Here is a 9,505-nt window from a genome sequence, read left to right as displayed (position 1 = left end):
GTGATACAGTCAGTTCACTATGTATCTGAGTCAGAGTTACTCTCAGTTGGAATGTAGCTACAATGTCTGTGCAAGATTGGCAGGTATATTATTCCTTAGTAGAATGAAGTTCAAAGGACAAGATTTCTGAGATGACAGCTCAAGTGACTCACATTAGTGCAGGCAGGACACAGAAGTATGTCCCCAGGGTTTTGTTGCAAGCATGCAAACAGGAGGTCTCTCTGAGAAGCAGAAAATGTGTGCAAGAAAAAAGCCAGGGAATGGTAGAATTAAAGTGGATTTTAAGCTCATAATATCCCAACAGTAGAGAAGAGGATGAAGGTAGGACTCATGATGTTGGTTTAGCTTATTAGTTAAGTCAGGCTCTTCAGGCAGGTGTCAAAGTAACGGTCTACTAAGTTGCACAATGTCTTGGCACAGCCTCCCTAAAGGGTCTCAGATATGGGCATGAGGAAGGGACTGACTGCTTGAGGCCACCATGACTTCAGTCTATAGTGTGTGGCATGTGGGTATTACACTTTATCTTTTGCCTTAGTGGTATAACTGCAGACCTAGAGTGGTGTCATTGCTATCCTAAAGTTTGATGGACCACTAGTTGATAGAGCACTGAGTAAAATAACCAGCAAATCCAGACAACATAGACAGACATAGGGATTGAAAGTAGAATGATCTCCATAGCCTCTTTTTTTTTTAACTTATTGGCCCCCAGTTGGTAGAACTGTTTGGGAAGGATTAGGTGTGGGCTAGCATGTTGAGTGTCACTGGGAAGGTCTTGATGTTTCAAAGGGCTCGTGCCCCTCCTAGTGTGCTTTCTCTGCCTTATGCTTGGATCTAAAGCTCTAATTTGTTCTCAGGTACAGGCTTTGCACCATGCCTACCTACCAGCCGGTTGCCACATTCCCTGTAGTGGTCATGGGCTCTCTCCTGAATTTGTAAGCCCACAAGTAAACTTTTTTTTTTCTATATGTTGCCTTGATCATGGAGCCTTAACATAGTGGAAAAGTAACTAAGGTAACAGGCCTATTGAGATTCCTAAAGTGACCTGTGACAGAAGAATAGTTCTTCATGGAAGAGGAATATTCTCCACATGAGGGAAATGGACCACCCAATTTTCTTTAAATTTCTACAATGTGATAGCTGTTACTAGCTTACTTAAATTTTTTTCCCCATTTACACTCAAGTGATTTTTTACAATGCAGGTAACATCAATGAAAGATTAAAGTGAGCGTGGTATATTCACAAGCAGAGGATAACACAGTATTTTCCTTTAGAATACGAATTTTGTCTTCTAAAAGAAAGACAGCAAGGAAAAGAGCTTGAGTAATTAGATCCTTTTGTAGCTTCAGCAGAGGGAGATGATTAATCGCCAAGCTACAGAGCTGTGCTCCGCAGCAGGAGGTGCCCTGTGTCACTCTTTGCTCTTAGAATGGCTCTGGCTCCAAGTAAAGCACAATTTGTATACTAATGCTAATAATAGCCAATCTTTTGAGTACGTTCTCCTTCCTATTATTTCCGCTAATCCTCAACATGACCTGGTAAGTTAAATAATTCATGTTTAAGCAACTGAAACTCAGAGAGGTTAATTGACTTCCAGACCACCCTGCTAGTGAGGCATTTTACAGGACCACTTTGCTGTGTGGAGGTACTGTCAGATCTTCATGAGCTAAGTCCCAGCATTAAAGAATTCTCAGACCCCAACCCCTTAATGTACACAGTATAGGAGCTTGAAAAGAAGATCTACACCACTGTAAATTACAGTGATGGATAAAGGTCCTTTGTATTTGGCTTGCTGATCATAGCCTGTGCCTCTGTACAGGACAGGTAGGGAGTAGACCCAGGGAGCCAAATTCTTTTAAGCATGCATTATGGGGCAGTTTTCTGCAGCAGGAAGTTATAGTGTATGAGTTACAAAGCCCCCCTGATGTGCAGATATCAGGGGTTGTCTGTTACAAGTTCCTTCACTTCTACTGTTAACTTCCTGTTCACATTCTGTTTTGGACTTCTGTCCCTGCTATATTTACAGGTAGATAAAGTGCTTGTGCCCTCTTTCTTTTCTCTTCCCTCTCCACCTTTCCATCTCTTCCTGTCTTCCCTCCTGGCCCTCTGTATCTAGCCCTTTGACTGCACTGATAAACTAAAAAGGGACCCTGTACATGCAGGTTCTGGCCCACATGAGCTCAATTTGATCTTTCTGATGGCTGATTCCTCCTTGTTTGAGGAAGGAAGGTGCAGATATGGGTCTTCAAATACTATCCAAGAAAAAGTATGGAGTAAAATGTTTTGATAAAGTTATATCATAATAGGGATTATTGAGAAAACCCTAGGGACTAAATCTGACGTTTTAAAATCTCAGGGCTACTACAAAAGATCTATTTTTATCAATGCAGGTACTGTAGTTGGCAGGATTTCTTCTAAAATGAAACATCCAGCAGGCCATTTCTGATTATGTTGTGTATTTTTAGATGTTACCATTGAGTTATATTTATAGTATAGACTACTGAATCCTATCTTAAATATGCAAAATATATGCATAACTAACCTCCCAAGCTGTGTTCCTTGCTCTATATTACACCCATAATGTAGCCTGTGTTTAAGTTGTTCTCCCAAAGCCTTGGAAAGAAGCTTAGTATTTTTTTGTATAATGTAAGCATGTAGTGCATGTGTGTGATTTTCTGCATACCACACCCTGCTCATAGCTAAGTTTCAAGGGTAAAATTAGGAAAGCACAGGTAAGTAATGAGGCCAGTGTTCTTTCACATATAAAACCCCAGACACTAGGGACAGGGACGAGCTGGAAGGAGCTAGGATCCCAATGTTGTCACGTGTCAGTGACTCAGAGTATCGAGTGTGGGTCATGGCATTAGAGAAGGTTAAACTGCAGACCCAGGCATTGCTGTGGCACTTGCTAGTACCAGCCCCCAAAGCTCAAAGTGCCCAGATTCTGTTTCTCAGGACAACATAGGGTCATGTTGGAACCCAGTCCATCTTTTGCTACTTACATTGGAAGGGCTGATTCTCATGGTCACATTGTCCATTCTCATGGCGATATTTACTTTATCTGGAGGCAAACTAGAGGTTGTAAAACCTGTCTGATAGCAAAGCATAGCTCTCCCCACGTGGGGGAAGGAAAAACATTGAGAACGTAACACCCTAAACCTTTCTAACAATTAGAAAATCACTTTGATTGAAAGGCCTATCAAATGATCCTACCTTGTAGAACACATTTCATAACTAACTTTTAGCTGTTGTCCTTTGTCTCCTGAAGCCCCTGAAGGCACTTGTGCCTCAGGGTCCACTCTTCATGTGTGATGACCCAGATTCTAAATTTATATTTTTCATATATCTGATCAAATCAAGAACTGTCTTATAGTCCTTCAAAACAGTATGTTAATAAAATGAATAAATAATTTTGTCCCAAATGAGTTAACCCATGGTTCCCACTCTTTACATATTCATCAAGAATTTATTGTATTCCTGCCTTGTACTGTGCACTGTACCAAATACAGGCAATTAAGAGATTAATCTAGTACAATCCCTGAGCAGAATAACAGCCTCATAGCAGATAAAAGCACTGTATCTATGTAAGAGGTACCATTACTGTCTAACAGGACACAGTAAGGTTCTAGGTAAGGAAGCTATTTGTTGAGATGGCTGATTGAGAATTCTCATGTATATCCATACTTAACAGGGACACATACTATAAGATTCATACCCTGACACTGTCTGGGTAATCAGAAACTAGAGGACAGATGGCCCAGAGAACTGTCCTGGATATATTCAAAGAAGATGGGGGAAAAGTCAATGAAATGATGCCCAGTAATATTCTGCTATACTCATAAATTGGTACCTAACACAATTGTCATCAGAGAAGCTTCATCTAGCAACTGATGGAAGCAGATGCAGAGACCCACAGTCAAGCATTAGGAGGAGCTTGGGGAATCTGGTGCGGGGGGGTAATTGTAGGAGCCAGAGGGCTCAAGTATACCACAAGAAAACCCACAGAATCAACTAACCTTAACTCAAAGGGCCTCACAGAGACTGAACTATGTATGTTTACCCTAGGCCTTCTACATGTATTTTACTGATGTGCAGTTTGGTGTTTTTTTTGTGGAACTCCTAACAGAGAGAGTAGGGGCTGTTTCTGGTGCTTTTGCCTGCTTTAGGGAACCTTGTCCTTTTACTGGGAAAATAAATTTAAAAATAAACAACCTTAAAAATAACCTTAAAAGAAAAAAAGAAAAAGAATTCTCATGCTAACATGACCTTAAAGATTTCAATATAAGAAGAAGAGAGAAGATAGCAGTGTCCTTTGTAGAGAGAGAGGTATCCAAACGTGGTCATGTGTGGATATATATGGGGATAATGAGGACCATTATCTAATACATCCAGTACACCCACCCACACCTCTGCATAAAGTCCATTCTGTTTGGCTGATGCCTGAGCCCCTATTCTGGCTAAACATGTTAGAATTCTGGCAGATGTGCACTATTTTGTAGTAACCATCCTAGGTTAAAAAAGCAACGGTCTACAAGTTCAAATATGCTAGGGTAGTAAGGATATATAAGTCTTTCTTCCAACTTAAAAAAATGGTTTCATTCTAGGAATAATGCCAGATGGCCTGAAGACATCGGTTTTATATGTGAGGAGAGGAAAGAGAGTGAGAAAAGGATTAGCTTTTTGAAGGAACTTGAATGCTACTTGAGGTTTCGTGTCATCAAATTTACCCAGTCATTTAGCAGGGAAGCAAGATAGAAGCCTAGACCAGAAATCCAAGTAAGAGCAAAGGACTGCCTGAGAAATGAAATATCAGTTAATCTGAAAGAGAAGAGGGTGGGGTGGGGATAGATATGAAAAGGCTTTCCTCTGTGTAGCTCAGGTTGGCATAAACCATCACTGCACAACCCCTGCTTGCTTTTGATTTGTGATTATCTTGCCTCAAACTCTCAAGGACTGGGATTACGCATGTGACAATTTGTCCTGTGATAGGAAAGGTGTGTTTGTGTGTGTGTGTGTGTGTGTGTGTGTGCTTGCATGTGCAGGCAAGGGTGTCTTTTGTGGTTGCTTTCAGATGCCTCCACATTATTTATTGAGGCAGGGTGTTTTGCTGAACTTGGCGCTTGTCAAGTTTGGATATTTTGATATCAAACACAGTGGGTTTATTCCACGAAGAAACCTCTGTGCAGCTCACTTGGTACTCAGAGTCAGCTAATGGAGCCTACTGTGCATCGGAGGCAGAGATGATGGCTCCTCTTCAAAGAGAAGGACTTGCAGTGGAGCACACGCGGCTGTACATTTGACTTGTAAATCTGAGAAAGGTAAACTAAAGATACATAGGAAAATGGTAATAGTAGTATTAGTAATAGTAGTAGTAGTAGTTGCTGTGGTTGGTAACATAGTTTGAAAAAGCATTTTGGTATTTTTTTTTTAGTAGCATATTTCCAAAATAGTACCAGATGACTAAAATGAGATAATAAAAGAAAACTAATATGTAATATGATGCTCAGAAAATAGCAAAACCCTCAAGGGTAGTAGGGTTTTTGTCCTGCTGCAACGTAACATGTTGCCATCTCTTTGCATGTGTGAATTCACTGTGCCATTCTCTGTGACAGTTTTATCTGTAAGGGGCTAAAATGGCTCTTTATCACAGGAGACTAGCAACTCATTGGATGCCTCTTGAGACTGATGGCCAGGTAGACAGTCTCAACAGTTAAACAGCAGTGAGGTGATGACTGTACTTCTTTGTGAGCCGAGAAACAGCACCGGAGGCGAGAAGGCCTGCCCCTCTATCGCCAACAGAGAGATACTTGGAATTCTTTAAGCTTTGGCTTTAATGAGGGAATGTCAGGTCATTCTGTGAAAGTTCTTTGTGACCAACTTACATCACTGTTTATTGAACGTATGAGTGGATTGTTCAAAGTTCCAGGGAACGATCACAGGACAAGGAAGGACAGTGACATGGGCTACAGCAGTGGATTGTATCAGTGTCCACCCTTCCCAGTGACACATGGAAGCTAAAGTGTTGCAAACATACCATGTCCTTGGACTGCTCTCTGCCTTGTTTTAAGGGATTGAGGAGTCATATCAGTTTTGTTTCAATTACACAATGCTAGTTTTCATCAGGATTATTTTTAGGGCCTAATGTTCAAATTAATGAAACTACTAATTGAATCAAGGTGTCATATGGTATAATAATTTGCATATGTGTTCTGTTATCATTTTATTTTGGTTATCTCCATGTTTGAGGGCCAGTTTTACATTATTCATAATCCACTCTTATGATAAGAATGGCAAAAGTGTAGGAGAAAAACTTCTATATTCTAGTCTAATGCTCTGCAGAGCCACTGGATAAAAAACTGCGTGGAGAACTGAGGGTAGAAAAAAAATCCATTTTTCTTGAAAGATGTTGACTCTTGAACCCTTGTAGAACTAAGCAAATAAAAGCATTCTTAACTGCATTTCAATTTTGTCTCTAAATGGTGTGGATTTGAGGCTGGGAAGACAGCTCAGTTTGTAAAGTGCTTTGCGATACAAATTGGGATTCCCCGCACCCATATTATAAAACAAACAAACAAACAAACAAACATAGCCACCGTGACAGAGAGAGTAGCTTCCCTGAGGTTTCCTGACAAGCTGGTGTAGCCACCTACCCAGTCATAGGTATAGACACACAAACACACACACATGCCTACACTGAATACACACAAAGGTAAGGATACCACTGCTGTAGCCAGAAGGAGACACTCACAGCCTCTGAGGTGGCCGCACATCATTGGAGCCACCCTGCACACTGCATACGCCAATTAATATTCCCCAAACAGTACAGAAGGACTCTTTAAAGGACTATATTCCAGCGCACAGCTCTAATTGTAGTGATAAGTTCAGCTTAATGTGGCTTTATTGGAAATGAAAGTGCAGTAAGTGGAAACCAACGCCTAGCAACACAGAAATGCCTTCTAGTTTTCTGTAAAACATTTAAATAATAATGCACTGAGAGTGTCTCGAAATGTGTTATGATTAGGCAGTTATTTAAAAGGTTGGATGTCAAAGAGAGTTGTTTAAATTTTTAAAAACATTGACATTTCAAAGCCAGATTCTTGTTTCTATGCCAGGGTTGCTTAGTACTCAAGTTATGAAGCCAAAATGCAATGGTTGTATACTTACCACAATCAGCCTGGTACAGACAATTGTCATGTATATTATTTGGGGAAGTAGGTGACAGATGTTATCAAGGTTAAGCCTTTGAAAGTGATCTGGAGAATAGAGTTCTATTTGTAAGTGTGTACGGTGTCAGTTGTACAAAGGAGCATTATAGAATAAACTTGTGGGGAGAGGAAAGACAGCCCGTGGCCTTGATGTGATTAGAACGGCTTCATCTGTCACCTTCGAAGGGTTCCGGGTCTTTGGTTATTGCTCGTCACTTATTCAGTTACCTATTCTTTATTTTTCTTATGAGCTAGAGTCTTACTCTGTAGCTCAAGTGGACTTCAGTTGGTGATACTCTTGCTTTTATGTCCCAAGCACAGGGACTCAGCCACGTTTTAAAACATTTCCAATAAATATTTGAGAATTTTATACAGTGTATTTTGATCTTGTTTACCTCATTCCCCCAACTCTTCCCAGATTGTCTCTCATCTCCTTACCCTTCAAATTTCATTTTCTCTCTCCCTCCTACTTCCCACTCTCTCTTTCCTTTTTCCTCCTTCTCTTCTTTTATAAATAAATATTATAGTACAATATGTGCTGCCCAGATACTCTTGGGTATAGGACCTGCCCTGGAAAGTGGTTGATCTATCACAGGTCACGCTCTTAAAGACCACTGACTCTCTGTCTTTCAGCAGCTGTGTGTTCTTGCCTGGGTAGCATTTCATAGTCACCTTTCTGCTCTATGCTTGGATTTCGTCTGCCTTGAGCTTGCACAGTTCTTGTCTATGCTGTCACAACTGCTGTCAATTCATATTTACAACCCTCTTGTTTTATCAAGACAGTTTCCTGCAGCCAATCATTGCCTTTGGCTTTCACAGTATTTGCCCCTACCTCTTCTGTGATGTCCTTAGAGCCCCATAGGGAGGAGCACAATATAGATGTCTCTTTTAGGGATTTGCTCTCCTCATGTTGACTAGTGGTGAGTCTCTGTGCTAATCCCTTTCAACTGCAAGCAAACCTTTCTCTGACAAGAGCTGAGCCATGTACTAATCAATGGGTCTAGCAATAAGTCCTTAGGAGTTGGCTTAATTTTGAGTTTCTTTAGCAGAAAATTGCCAGTGGGTTTTCCTTTAGGGACTATTGCCTATCTAGCAATCGGTGCTTGGCCCTGATAATGGTGCCCCAAAGGGTTCTCTGTTTTGGAGTGGGCCTTAAATCTACAAAGTGGTAACTTCCACATTAATGCCACAATGTGCCAGCATGCATATCTTGCCACCAACTGTCATTGTAGCTCACAGCCGAGTAAGAGTGGTGACTCAGGTAAACAACAGGCATAGTATCTTTCAGAAACATGATGGCTAATCTGTAGCATGAAACTTCCATGTCAATACCAACTTTACTTCTCTGTGTTCTATAACTAAAATCATGATGTTTTCAGCAGTGGAGTCTTGCTGTCAGGTTTTGGGGGGCAAATGAGCAATGCTCATAGCTTATGATATTTGGGGATCTGTGGTCACCAATTCTGAAAGAGGTATCTTGTTTAGGCTTTTGATTTGTTAGGCTACATTATCTAGTAGGGGTAATGTTTTCTGTTGTCGAGTAGCTGCATTTAAATTTGTTTGAAAAATGTGTGTCCTTCTCGGTCTGGGTAGTTTACTCGGGATGATTGTTTTCAGCTCCAACTCAGATGGTCACTGGTGTTCAGAGATGTATTCAGAGCATTTATGAAATGTTTCTGGCTACATTTGTGCCTATAAGAGAGTCTATAAAGGTAAATCCTGGTAGGATTTACTCTTTTTTATTTACCTGTATTGAATTATGAAGCAGAAAACATCTTGATTTTTTTCATCTGCAAAATATAATGATGGGAGGTGGTGGTAAGTAAAGGCTGAGACAAGAAAATCTTTTGTCAGTGTAGCTTTTGTAACAGTAACTCAAATACATTGTCTAAATGCAGCTGTGACTATGAAGATCTATGCAGGTGGTATTATTTATAGAAAGTGTGTCACTGTGAGGTCTTCCATTCAGGTGTCAATATCAGAATGGCTATTTTTCTTACATAAAAACAAAGGATTTTGCTCTGCACTTTTTAAATCCTTTTGTAGGGAGGTTACTTTCTTACCAACATAGAAATCACAGATATATTGGTAGTGCAGGTAAAATAAGCACATCAGTATAACTTTTGGAAAGGATTTGCCAAGTGTCCATTTTGGATGTTACTAAGCCTTCAAACTTATCAAAGCCGGGAGAGAGCGTGAAGCTGTGCGCATAGGCATTCTGTTCTGCTAGGCTGCATTAATAGCTCATTAGCATATTTCTACTTGTGATCTCTACAGCATTAGCAGTGTTCTTGGTGCTGTCA

Source organism: Micromys minutus (genome assembly GCF_963924665.1).
Source record: "Micromys minutus genome assembly, chromosome: 1".
Classification (NCBI taxonomy): domain Eukaryota; kingdom Metazoa; phylum Chordata; class Mammalia; order Rodentia; family Muridae; genus Micromys; species Micromys minutus.
Note: the sequence above shows the minus strand (reverse complement) of the source record.